We start from the raw sequence: 12,167 nt of genomic DNA on the forward strand, positions 1-12,167 counted from the left end.
TGTCGAGCTCAAGACCTGTATAGCTTACCTATAAATTCTGAAGAATTAAAACTGCAGCTCACAGAGAATGTTTTTATGGTCTCCAGAGTATTTGCTTTCCTGAGTGCAAGATCAAACCTAGTTTTGAGTCTCTGAAAGGACACTTCCTGTAAAGAAAGTGACAATATTTCTCTAGTAAAAATAGTTTGCTGATCAGAGACAGACTGTTTTCTTTAGTTGGATGCTACTTTAAACGCTAGCAAAGATATAACATTTGAGACAAGTATGAAGACTTAAGCCTGGTCCAACCTGGGTCATAAGTCAAGTTTACTAGTGCAGACTTGTTAGGCCTGGTACCAGCTGCATACGTTTTGACTGGCTGTTGTAGAGTAGCCTAGATTTGTATTATAATCTAGATTTTTATGTGGGCTAAATGCAACTTTAGCCTAGTCACTCTGTTAGCAGGAATTCTTTAGCAAGAATCATGTTTAAACATGGTGCCTGACCCAATATGGACAGGACATCTGTCTTAATACCTGACAATTTTGTGTTTGCTTCACATGCATGGGGACCACTTGAGCCGTTACACTGGGTACATGGATGCAGTGGAATCATAGGTCAGGAGTCAGATCTCTTGTTGTGGTTGTGTTTACTTATTGGAAAGTCATTTCCCCTTGATATTTTCTGCATTAGAAGTGGTTACTATAACATTACAAGACAAGCTTGGGAGTGAAATGCTTTTCCTTCCTGATAAGACATCTTTTAGATACCAAAGCCTTACAGTATAGTCTACATACCTCATAGATAATCCCCATAGTAAACAGAGGTACTTGCAACACCAGATGGGTAGAATTGGTGGTCAGGAGATGCCTATTTGAGAGCGCAGTTTGCTGATTCAGAAGTTTGTTACCAATGTACAGATTCCAGTGCTGATTCAGAGCTGAAACGGGAACTGCTAGGTACAGGTTCTCTTTATCACAGTAACCAGCTGCTTCTGGTAGTTCTGTGAAAGAAGCCAGGATATAAATTGGACATACACAGTTTTAGTTACAGCATTAATTCTTAATTTGTATTGGTACTATAGATTGTATTAGATACCTACTATCATTTTAGACTGCAAGGTATTGCATCCACGACATGGCCAAATGTCGCAGTTGATTAGCAACTGCCCGACTGACTTCAGGCTAAACTCCAACTTTGGTAAGAATACTTAGGCTTTATTTGATCTCAGCGTCCTTTCACCTCAACTCAAAACATGTTTTCTAAGATGAAGGTACTACAGTCGGAAGGACTGTAAAACCCAGAAGTTGGAGAGAATGCCAAGTAGTAAGTCAACTACTAAAACCATCTGATCTACTTTGAGCAATTTTGCCATTTCTAGAGTTTAACAAGCTGTGTTTGGGCCAATTGAACTTTACCCTGGATGTAAAAGCTGGTTGATTTCAGCTTGTCCTAATGTAAATATCTGAAAAATGTTACCAGTAGATGCAGTGATACTAAAGTTGACTGGATTTGGCTAGCTATTTCTTTTAAACATGGTGCCTGACCCATGACTAGATTTTTATTGCTTATAGCGTCTCCAGGGCAGATAATTAAACTTGGCAGAATGAAGAAGAGCTGCCACATGAAAAGCAGCAAGCTAGCTATATTGCCAATAATGAGCAATTATAGAGTGAGATTTTCCCAAAAAGCTCTCATTGTTGGCCTAATTTAGTTCCCATTGGCATCAGTGAAAATCCTCCCCCTACTATACCAGTCTCAGTCAGTATGGGCGGAAGCTTACCAATATCAGCAACCACACATTCTACTTCTGCTGGATGATTATATGGTTTCAGTTCAGGACCCACAACTAGAGTATAGTTAACATGGAGGGTGTATTTTGTTTCATTTCTATTCACATACTGAAAGAAAGTTAGACGAGAGATTGAGGCGTCAACAGCATTTGCTTCCAGCATAGACAAGAATATATTTGCAGTGCACACATACATTTATTCCCCATAACAGAAAATATCATTGATCTTACTGCTTCACATAACAGCTCTGTATGAGCTGGGCCAAGACTATGTTGAAGTGTTTGCACTTAACTACCCATTTCAAACACAAGGAGGTTAGATCACTCATCTAAACTTGTGCCATTTTACAAACTTGTGCTGCAAACATGCCCAGCTCCAGGCTTCCATATCTTCTTGTAATCTGTCTAGTATTTGCTCAAGTCACAGTTTGAACTGCATTATGTAAAAAGCAGGCTCACAAATGGCTGGATGTTTCTTGGACAAGGTTTATTGCAGTATTGCAATAACTGATCACTTTGTTTTTTTAAGTTAGGCAGTCCTATCCCAACAGGCAGTTATTTAATAGATTGAATAAGATCCTGCTGCTGAACAATGCGTGCATGACTCCTATCCCTGTTAACAGAAGCATCAGAGGAAGCCATAGTTTGTAGGTCATTTAGTCACACCTGAAGTTGCATTTTGCCCATAGTCTTATATGAGACAGGGCAGATGCTCAAGATTTTCTAAATGGAATATTAATTCAGATCAGGCTAGTGATACCTTCATTGACATTGCATGATTGGTGGTTAGTGGTGCCAGATGTATGTTTTGAGCAATGGCTGCCCTAACATGTTCACATGACAGTCATAATGTGTCATGATCTCCCACATCATAGCAGAGCTGGTTGGGAATTGTCCAAAGTGGTTTTCCTGTTTGTAGGAAAGGGTTGGTTTCAATTAATTTTGACTCTAAAGTTTTTTGAAGTGTCAAAAAGTTTGTTTTTAAATGTAGGTTATGTCTACCCTATGACCTAGGGGCATGATTCCCAGTTAGCATACACATACTTGTGCTAGCGACAACATAAATAGTAGTGAAGCCACAGAAGATGAGCAGCAGCACGCTGAGTGCAAACCCACCTGATCCCCATGGTATGTAAGCGGTACAGCCAAGCCATTCCACCACTCTCATTGAGATAGCATAAGTAGATGTATATGAGCTGTAATCACACCCCTAGCTCATAGTGCAGCTGTGGCATTATGTTAAATTATAGTACACGTAAAATGGTTGAAACCAAAGTGAGACATTTGGGGTTCATGAGAATTTGAGATTTTTAATTTTTGTCCTGAAAGTTTCAATATCTTGAAAGTTTGTGGGATGAGAAGAACAGTTTCCTACTGAGTGCTACATCGTAGCTACCTTATCTTACCTCCTTCAGAACAGTAGGATCATCAAAAGGCACTTCTAAGTTAAATCCCTTTGTTCCATTGGGGAAAGTAATTTCATAAACTTTGTACCCATGATGCTCTGCCTCTCTTGGGGAAAGTGGCACATTTCCTATTGTGATTGTCACCAGAAAGACATCAGGAAGAAAAGATCCAAATGCAACATCAAATGTTCTCTTCTCTGGAAGAGTATCTGTTAGGTTGATAGCATATAGTTACTGCAAATGCTCATCTATTACTGTAGGACAGTTAGAAGCCTCTCATTTTGCTGTGCTCAGGCGAGCTTATCTAGGGGTCAACTCTTAATGGCTCTATTACTAATGTTCTAGTCTGAGATACTCTGATGACACAGGAATTTTTACCCCAAACTATAGAAGATTAAATATAGACAACACGCTTGAAGGAATGTGACTGTAATTGCTTTCTAGAGCTCTATTATAAGAATCCAATGACATCTCTGTGTTACAGGCAGCGAATCTAGACTGAACAGATATTTGGAATATGTAATAAGGCAGTGCTACTACATTAAAGCATCCTTTTGATTTAAAAAATAAACTTATCCAGGTAACTGTAAAGATGTCAAGTCATAATGATGTAACAAGAGATGAGCTTTTGAAAAATGGAGTGGCAAGCATTCTACTCCCAAAGTAATGGTTATAGGCTTGAAGTTGGGAAGATGAGACATCCCTCCTCATTTGATGCACCTCGCAGACATTCTTTCCCTACAGTTGGTCAGTCACATTTGCATGATCTTTCCCATTGGGCCCCACTTAAAGGCTCAATGGAAAACACTGGTGAAATTAGGGCTTGTCTTCACTACAGCTAAATTTGTGCTGCTGTGATTGATGCAGCGGTGTCAATTTAACGGGTCCTGTGAAGTGCTCTCCCTCAGTACTCCACCTCAACAAGAAGCAGAAGCTATGCTGACAGGAGACATTCTCCTGTTGGCATAGCGCGGTGTAGATACAGCTGTAAGTGGATCTAAGCTACATTGACTTAAGGCCAAGGCTGACTCCAGGTTTTCTGCTGCTCCAAGCTGCAAAAAAAAAAAAAAAAAAGCCACGGCAGCGCGATCGCGCTGCTCCACTCTTCAGCTGCAGTTCAGTGGTGGGTCCTTCGCTCTGAGAGGGACTGAGGAACCAGCTGCTGAATTGCCACCAAAGACCTGGACGTGCCGCTCCTGTAGTGGCCAGAGGGCCTCCTCTTGGTATGGGCCGCCCCAAGCACCTGCTTCTTTGGCTAGTGCCTGGAGCTGGCCCTGCTTAAGGCACATAACTTACATAGCTTAAATAGAGTAACTTAGATTAAGGCTTTGTCTATGTGATAAATTTGAGTGGCAGAATCTGGTATTCTAATCAGCAACTCACATCAAATCCCTAATGATTATTCTCCATTTTGCCCCTTATTTGCAGATCTTACACACAGATACTCCCTTATGGTTAACAAAATTGTTTAGTTTTATCAAGATTTAAATCTAGACATTCACGTCACCTGAGAGCTAGCTAGCTAAATAAATGAAACTTCCCAGTTAAGTGAAGAATTTTGGTTGATATAAGTTCACAGCAGAGGCAACACTAATAATAAATTAGAGACAAAGAAAAAAAAATGAGCACCATCTTATTATTGAGCTAGCCAGAGGAGTGACTTACTGTTGATGACCGTTGGTATTCGAGGCATGAAAGGTGTAGTGATGAGCTTGATCACAGTGTACTTAGTCATATGCCAATCTACATCTGTCCAAGTGTGCTCCAAGAATAAGTTGATACTATAGATTATGCCATGGAGTCCATTGGCTACAGTGCTCTAGGAGACAAGGTTTTAGACATACCAAGTGGTATTGAGCATGGATACATCTGCAGGTTTGTCATGGGTTGGGGGGGAGGGTGGGGGGGAATCACAGACAGCCTGATTTTCCCCATTTGTCCATGACTGTTTTGTGTGCTCCAGGTCACAGTGTTTGACCCAACCCTCCATTATGATTGGAGGGATGTCTCCCATTTTGTCCTTTAACTTTGGTAATTTGCTAGGGTGGGCCATCATTTTCAGCGTAGAGCTGGCTTGTGTTACCTTGCACCAAGATAGTTTGTATCCTGCAGTCACATCTTTTCACATGCTGTAATATATATACCTGCCTACTATATTTTTCACTTTATGCATCTGATGAAGTGAGTTTTGCCCAGATAAATTTGTTAGTCTCTAAGATGCCACAAGGACTCCTCATTATTTTTGCTGATACAGACTAACATGGCTACCCCTCTGAAAACTGCAAAGTTAGGTTGCTGAAGGTGATTAGTAGTCTCATCAATATCAAATTTATGAACAGCCATTAAGAGTTTTAGATAGTGTCTCGTAGAAAGGCTGTTAGGTCTCTTCTGTAGCCATCTAGAACCATTCTTTGCATGTGCATTTTTGTTTGGTAGTAACACTCCCTCCTCAAACACACACACACTAGTCAATTTGTCATTCTTGTGATGATTTTCAGAATCCAGTGCAAGTCAAGACAGATGCCTAAAACACACAGATTCTATGCATGGTATGTGTAGAGTGAAGCTTGCACCTAAGGTGTGAGTCTGTGCTTCTAAGAACTGCTTAGTCCATCAAGGGAGGGTTAGCAAGGTCTTTTAAGCCACAGAAACAGAATAGTAAATTGGCAGATTATCCAAGGGAGACATTCTTGCTTCCCTCTTGCTTTGTAATGCTGTACTCCCCTTTGCTTCCTGGATAGGCCCTTTCAGGGCAAGAATACATCATTAAGAGACTGTTAACAAGAATTATCTTGTTAACTAGATGAATTTTTAGATCCAGATCTTTTGCTAACAGAAAGCTTGAGAGGCAAGCGTTCTGAAGGCAAGAACTATTATTCCAGGGATCTATACTGAAGTATGGACTATATTTTAAATGAATGGGCTCATCGGCCCACCTCCTTTCCAATTCCTCAATTAATCAATCATAGAAATGTAGGTCTGGAAGGAACCTGGAGAAATCATCAAGTCCAGCCGCCTGCATTGAGACAGGTCCAAGTAAACTTAGTGTTTGTCCAACTTGTTCTTAAAAAGCTGCAATTCTGGGGATTCTACAACCTCTCTTGGAGCCTACTCCAGAGTTTAACTACTCTTGCAGTTAGTAAGCTTTTTCTAACATCTAACCTAAATCTTCCTTGCTGCAGATTAAGCTAATTACTTCTGGTCTTACCTTCAGTGGAACATGGAGAACAATTGATCACCATCCTCTATACACCAGTCCTTAGCATATTTGAAGATTATCAGGTCCTGTCCCCCTTGTCTTCTTTTCTCAAGACTAAACACGGCCAGTAGGCCAGGTTTTCTAAACCTTGTATCATTTTTAAAAATAAGTACTAGGTTTTCCTTGTCCGTCTAGATGAGTTCTTGAAGATAATTACTAACAGTTCCAAGATTGCTTCAGTTAGTTCCTTAAGTGCCCTACTACAAATGTCATCAGGCCCTGCTGACTTAAGTAATCCAATTTATCTAAATATTCTTTAATGTGTTTTTTCCCTATTTTGGCTTTGCATCCCTTTACCCCTTTTTGTTAGTATGAATTGTGCTGAGTATCTGGTCACTGTTAACCTTTTAAGTGAAGTCTGAACCAAAATAGGATTAAACACCTCAACCTTCTTGATGTCATAGTTAGTAGCTCTCCTTCCTAAAGGACCTACACTTTCCTTCATCTTTCACTTTCTCTAACATAAAGAACCTCTTCTTATTGCCTTTTAAATCCCTTGATTAGTGTAACTCAGTTTGCCCCTTAGTCTTTGTAATTTTGTCTCTGCGTGTGTGTGCTGTTCTTTGGTACTCCTCCTAAGCTCCTTAGTCCACATTTCCACTCTTGGTAGGATTCCTTTTTGAAGCAACATTTTATATCACCTCTATGGATCCACAGCAATATTAAAAATATTTAGGATTGTTTTCTAGTCCTGTGTAACGGAACCTCTGCTAGTGAAAAACTGGCTCTGTTGCCTTCTATATCAGCTCTCAGCTGCCCAGCATAATGGGAGGGGGGCAGTTGGGGGAATGGAAGAGTGAAGACCTGCTATGGCAAATTCTTTGCTGGCATCATATGCACTGCACTTGAAGCATCAGAGGGCAGCTTCAGCATAAACTTATATTTAGGGAGGCAATCAAAAAATCAGGGACTGGCTTCCTGTTATCTTTCTCCAGTGCACTCCAGTTTTGCTCAAGCTGAGGGAGCTATTGAGCCCTTAGTAGTTTTTTAATCCAGTTTAATATCTTGAAGCTTGCATCATGCAACCCATCTCCATCAGCAACTGCTCGATTGACCACTGTTCAGAAGTCTCTGATCTCCTCCACTAGTGTCCAGAGGGTGTTAAATTACGATAGGTTCTCACTAACCTTTAATCTGCCCCCAGCTGCTCCAATAGGGATAGTCATTTGAATGTGTGTCTTGTTGTGTTCCAGAATATAATTCTGTTCAGGGTGCATTATTCTTTGGCCATCAACTCCCACTGAAATGTTTTTGGAGATGAAGGTGGGTTCTTGAGGCACTAGTGTAGGGATAATGCTTGGCACAGTCCAAGTTATAGCAGTATCAGTGAAGCTGGTGCCATCTGTTGATTCAGATAACAAGAAAATCAAACCATTCTTCAGTGCACGAGTTTGTGTTTTCAAGGAAATAGGATTGAGCTTCATTTTACAACAGCTTCCACCCCCTCCTCCTCTTCTTTACCCCCTGACCCATTCCATCCAGATACTTCTATGGCCATCCCTAGAGCATGGAAGTATGGCATTCAAAGTAGTCTGATCAGTTTCAGATGAGTTACTACCTTCTTACAAAGATAACTAAGGTGGCTAGTGGGTACCTACCTCTTAAATCCACTCTACATCCCCCCCTTTATGTAATGCAAGAAATCCCACCTTCTGCTGGTGTTACAACTCTGCATATGCACTATCTAAATATGACTCCTGGCCCAGTGGTAGAAATACAGTTTTTCTGGTCTTGATACTCAGTTGCAGGACAGTGTGATGTAGCTTTTTTGATGGCTTATTGCCTTTGTGGAAAGGTTTGTATAGGAATAAGGGAAAAATGAGAAAATGAATTAAGCAAATTCTACTTTGGAACACATCTAGGATAGGTTTGTTTTTACACTGCTTCTCTTGAAAAGCCAGCTTCAGCTAGTCCTGAAGGAAGAGTTTTCTACTAGCTTGCTCAAGTGGCTATTTTTTGGTGTGCTTTGTAAATTGTGAAGTGATACTTACTGATAGGACATGCAACAGTTGTGTCAATCAACAGAAGCAGCCACCTCTGCTTGTACATGGAAGTGGAACTGACTATATTCATACTCACATCATTAACCTACGGAAAGTTAAGAAAAAATGTTGCTAGAGAGAGATTGGAAACAGTGCCTTTCAGTCCCACTACAAGAGCTACCACTTACCACTGCAAGTTTAGATTCATTGGTGGAATATGGAGCACGGAGGAACACTCGAGCCAGTGTATTATTGAAGCTGTAACCCAGTTTGGCTGCGTCGCTTACCATTATTTTCTTTCTCCCTGAAGGAGCAAGAAAGATCAGTTGCCATACCTGGTATTCAACTTTTTGAACCTGAAAGAAAAACATGGTTGGATGAGATATAGGTGGACATGTGACCAAATTATTCTGCCATTAAGATTTAGACTAATGAAAGTGGCATTTGAGGACACTGCTAGCCTATCCTAGGCCAGAAGTGTATATGCCTTACAGGAAGGCAAGACAGCATGCAGCTATTGCAGCCATCTCTCAGAGAAGCCATATGGTATTTACCTTTGGAGAAAGTTTATGTTTCTGGCCCTGACAGAGTCCCCACAATTAAGAAGTCCTTAGTGCTTTAGGACACTGTAACTCAACCTTTTTGATACCAGGGACCGGCTTGCTGCCTTCCTAAACTGTGTCAGGGAGACCTCAGGGACCAGCCCAAGCTCATAGACCGGTCACCGCTTTGGGTAACTTGACTACTTTAGTGTGCTTGTACTGTTAGAGCAGCCTAGAGATCAAAAGCCAGACTACCTTAAGGAGTAAAATTTATAATATAAGTGGCCATGTTTTGTTACTGCATCCACTTTTCTCCTCAGCAGTCTAGTGAGCTTGTGATTTGCTCAGTATTCCTTATCATCTATGAAAGTTTTCCTCTCCTGGAAGGTTGACTTGCATCTACGTCTGATAGCAGCTCTGCCTCATACGCATTTCTAGTAGAGCTTGTAGGCTGACAGAGATTGAGCCAGATGCCAAGAATGACAGCATCATCAGCCAAGCCACTGATTTATGATGATGGAGATTAAAGAGAAGCCATTAGAAAACATGCTCCTCCATACCTCTGGCAGAGCTGACATCCATGTTGCAGTGTCATCGTCTGAAATTGCAGGAACATCACTCTTCACCGACACCTGGAAGTAGAGTGGAGATGGGCAAACATGAGCTGCAGCATGCTTTTATAGGTATTGAGGAGGCAGGGATCTTTGAAGGAATTTTATTAGTGTCTCAGTTACATATGGAACGTTTGATCAGGCTACATCTACAGGAGGTTAGTGACAATCTTCATGGCCAATTGTTGATTACTACGCATGGTGTGTTCTTAAGGGGAGGGCTAACTCTATAGTGTTTTAAAGAGTACAGCAAGGGTTTGTAGAAAACTGCATGAGTTTGGAACTCAGGATCTAGCCAGTTAAACCAAAGTACATGTGATGCTTTTGCTGTTAAACATACAGGGTGCAATGCTAACCATCACTTACCATACAGGAAGTCAAGGTTTGGATTCAGTAGTAGTAAACTTCTGCCACTCCGTAAGCGTAGTGCAGCACTTGCCATTGGCACCAGACATTTTAGGATGAGGCTGAAAAGTCTCAAGTCGGTTGCATCCGATGAAGTGGGTATTCACCCACGAAAGCTCATGCTCCAATACGTCTGTTAGTCTATAAGGCGCCACAGGACTCTTTGCTGCTTTTACAGATCCAGACTAACACTGCTACCCCTCTGATACTTGAAGTCCTAAAAAGACTCACTATATCGCTGCAGCCTTTCCCCTAAGATAATTATGTAACCAATACATAAAAGGAGGTATACGAAGTTGGCTTATGTTTGGGACTGGTGCAAGGTTCTACTGTGGCAGTTGGATTCTTGTAACATAACATTTGACATCTCCAGCAGGAGGTTGGCCTCCTTGCTGATAAAATCCCTGAGATGCACCAGAATTCCAGTCATGTAAAATAAAGGGGCCTACCCCCAAACTTTACTATTCCTGAACCAAGAGGGGCAACTGGTTTTTACTAGATGTTGCAGCACTTTTGCATTAAGGCTCCCTGCCCTGTAGAATTGGAGATTTAACAGAGATACTTGTGAGGCTTTCGATTTCCACTGCAATGGCACAAAATACGGCATTCCCAGCAGTAATTGAGTGTTTCTAGTCACAGATCAGGAATACCCAAGTCACAGAACCTTACATATTTTAATCTATTAGTAAGCATTCTGGTAGATGCACTTGGTCTTTAGTACATATGTGAAATTGGCAGATGTCCCTAAAGCTCAAGTTGAGAGCTTTCCCTTATTGCAGGATATTGTTAGGGTAGAGTAAACTGCTCATACCGGTCTTAACTTAGAGATTGAATTGATTTGTGGAGGGCCTCAATGTTTTAGCTTTTGATAGATAAGTTACCTCCATATAGTTTTCTTCACATACAATTTCTCTCGGAGCCCAAGGAGTATATGTACAGTACATAGGGTAGGTGTAGGTTGCAGCTCGCCTCATGTCTGGAGATGAGGACACCTTTATGTTTATAGTAAGAGAAAACAATTCATCTGCCTAGAAGAAAGAGTGCACAAGGTAAGTTTTCTAGTAATTTAAAAAAGGACTTATTAGATTTCAGTAGTAACTAGTATTCTTACCACAAACTAAGAGTAGTATAGCAAGTTACAGTTAAAAATTGGTGTCAGTCATAGGCTGTCTTCACTGAAAAGAGTGGGTTTTTTTTACATCAGGATCACTATCTCATTGCGCTGTCCAAGTGGAGATGAGGCACTGGTAGTATTTATGTGGATGGAGCCGCTCATGGTCAACCCTATAACCCCCACCTGGCATTTGCCTCAACTGGCTTCACCAAGATAAATACTACTGGTGGCTCATCTCCACTTGGACAGTACGTAGTATTTCTTAGTGGCATAGCTCTCTATTTCATCTACGGAAAGACCTTTTCATCAGAAATCAGTACTTACAGTACAACTAAACAAAGACCTTAGTAGAATGCAAAGCTGGTCATTATTCTTCATACCATTTCACCCTGTTTTATAGCAGAGTGGGATCTAACCAGAACATTTTACTGTACTTGACCTCAGGGCTTCTGTGACTTCCTAGCTCTAGGTCAAGCACTTAAGCAGATGATGTATTGTAGCCCAAGTATGGCAAGTAACTCATCCCCTCATTGTTACTGTGGTTCTAAATCACACAAACCTGTGACTAACCTACACATTAGTTAGCAGCAGAGCCGTAACAAGGAATTTTTGTGCCTGAGGCAAAGGCCAACTCCAGGCTCTTCGGCAGCAAGTCCCTGAGCCTGTTGGAGAAAAGGACCCACTGCTGAATTGCCGTCGAAGAATGAATGAAGCGGCAGCAATTCGGCGGCAGGCCCTTCTGTCCGACAGGGACTCAGGGGCCCATCGCCTCAGCCTTGTTACGGCACTGGTTAGCAGGCACAATACCACTCAACTTAAGCCAGTAAGTGTCTGCCAGAATAAGGCTACAGATGCTGCCTTTTCAGCAGATGCCTACAAGACTACTGCATTCCATTGAGACTTTCAAGATTCCCCAGCAGCAACAAAGACAAGTTTGAACTGGCAGCCAGTTAGCAACAACAACCTGAAGCAAATACTCACCAGCAACCACACACCATACAACATAAACACTAACCCAGGAACCTATCCTTGCAACAAAGCCCGATGCCAGCTCTGTCCACATATCTATTCAAGTGA

The 12,167-nt window shown here is 41.4% G+C and overlaps 2 long non-coding RNA genes across 2 annotated transcripts; both read right to left on the reverse strand.

Moving 5' to 3' along the window:
• Nucleotides 1-858: 858 nt before the first annotated feature.
• LOC142046467 (uncharacterized) lies at nucleotides 859-3,271 on the reverse strand. The gene is made up of 3 exons (XR_012655417.1): nucleotides 3,178-3,271; nucleotides 1,763-1,880; nucleotides 859-982 (listed from the first exon to the last, which is right to left on the reverse strand). It is a non-coding gene; the product is annotated as an uncharacterized LOC142046467 (long non-coding RNA).
• A 5,373-nt stretch (nucleotides 3,272-8,644) lies between these two features.
• LOC142046468 (uncharacterized) lies at nucleotides 8,645-10,934 on the reverse strand. The gene is made up of 3 exons (XR_012655418.1): nucleotides 10,858-10,934; nucleotides 9,521-9,592; nucleotides 8,645-8,774 (listed from the first exon to the last, which is right to left on the reverse strand). It is a non-coding gene; the product is annotated as an uncharacterized LOC142046468 (long non-coding RNA).
• Nucleotides 10,935-12,167: the final 1,233 nt, after the last annotated feature.

This window comes from Chelonoidis abingdonii, chromosome 3, assembly GCF_003597395.2.
Source record: "Chelonoidis abingdonii isolate Lonesome George chromosome 3, CheloAbing_2.0, whole genome shotgun sequence".
In the NCBI taxonomy this organism is placed as follows: Eukaryota; Metazoa; Chordata; order Testudines; family Testudinidae; genus Chelonoidis; species Chelonoidis abingdonii.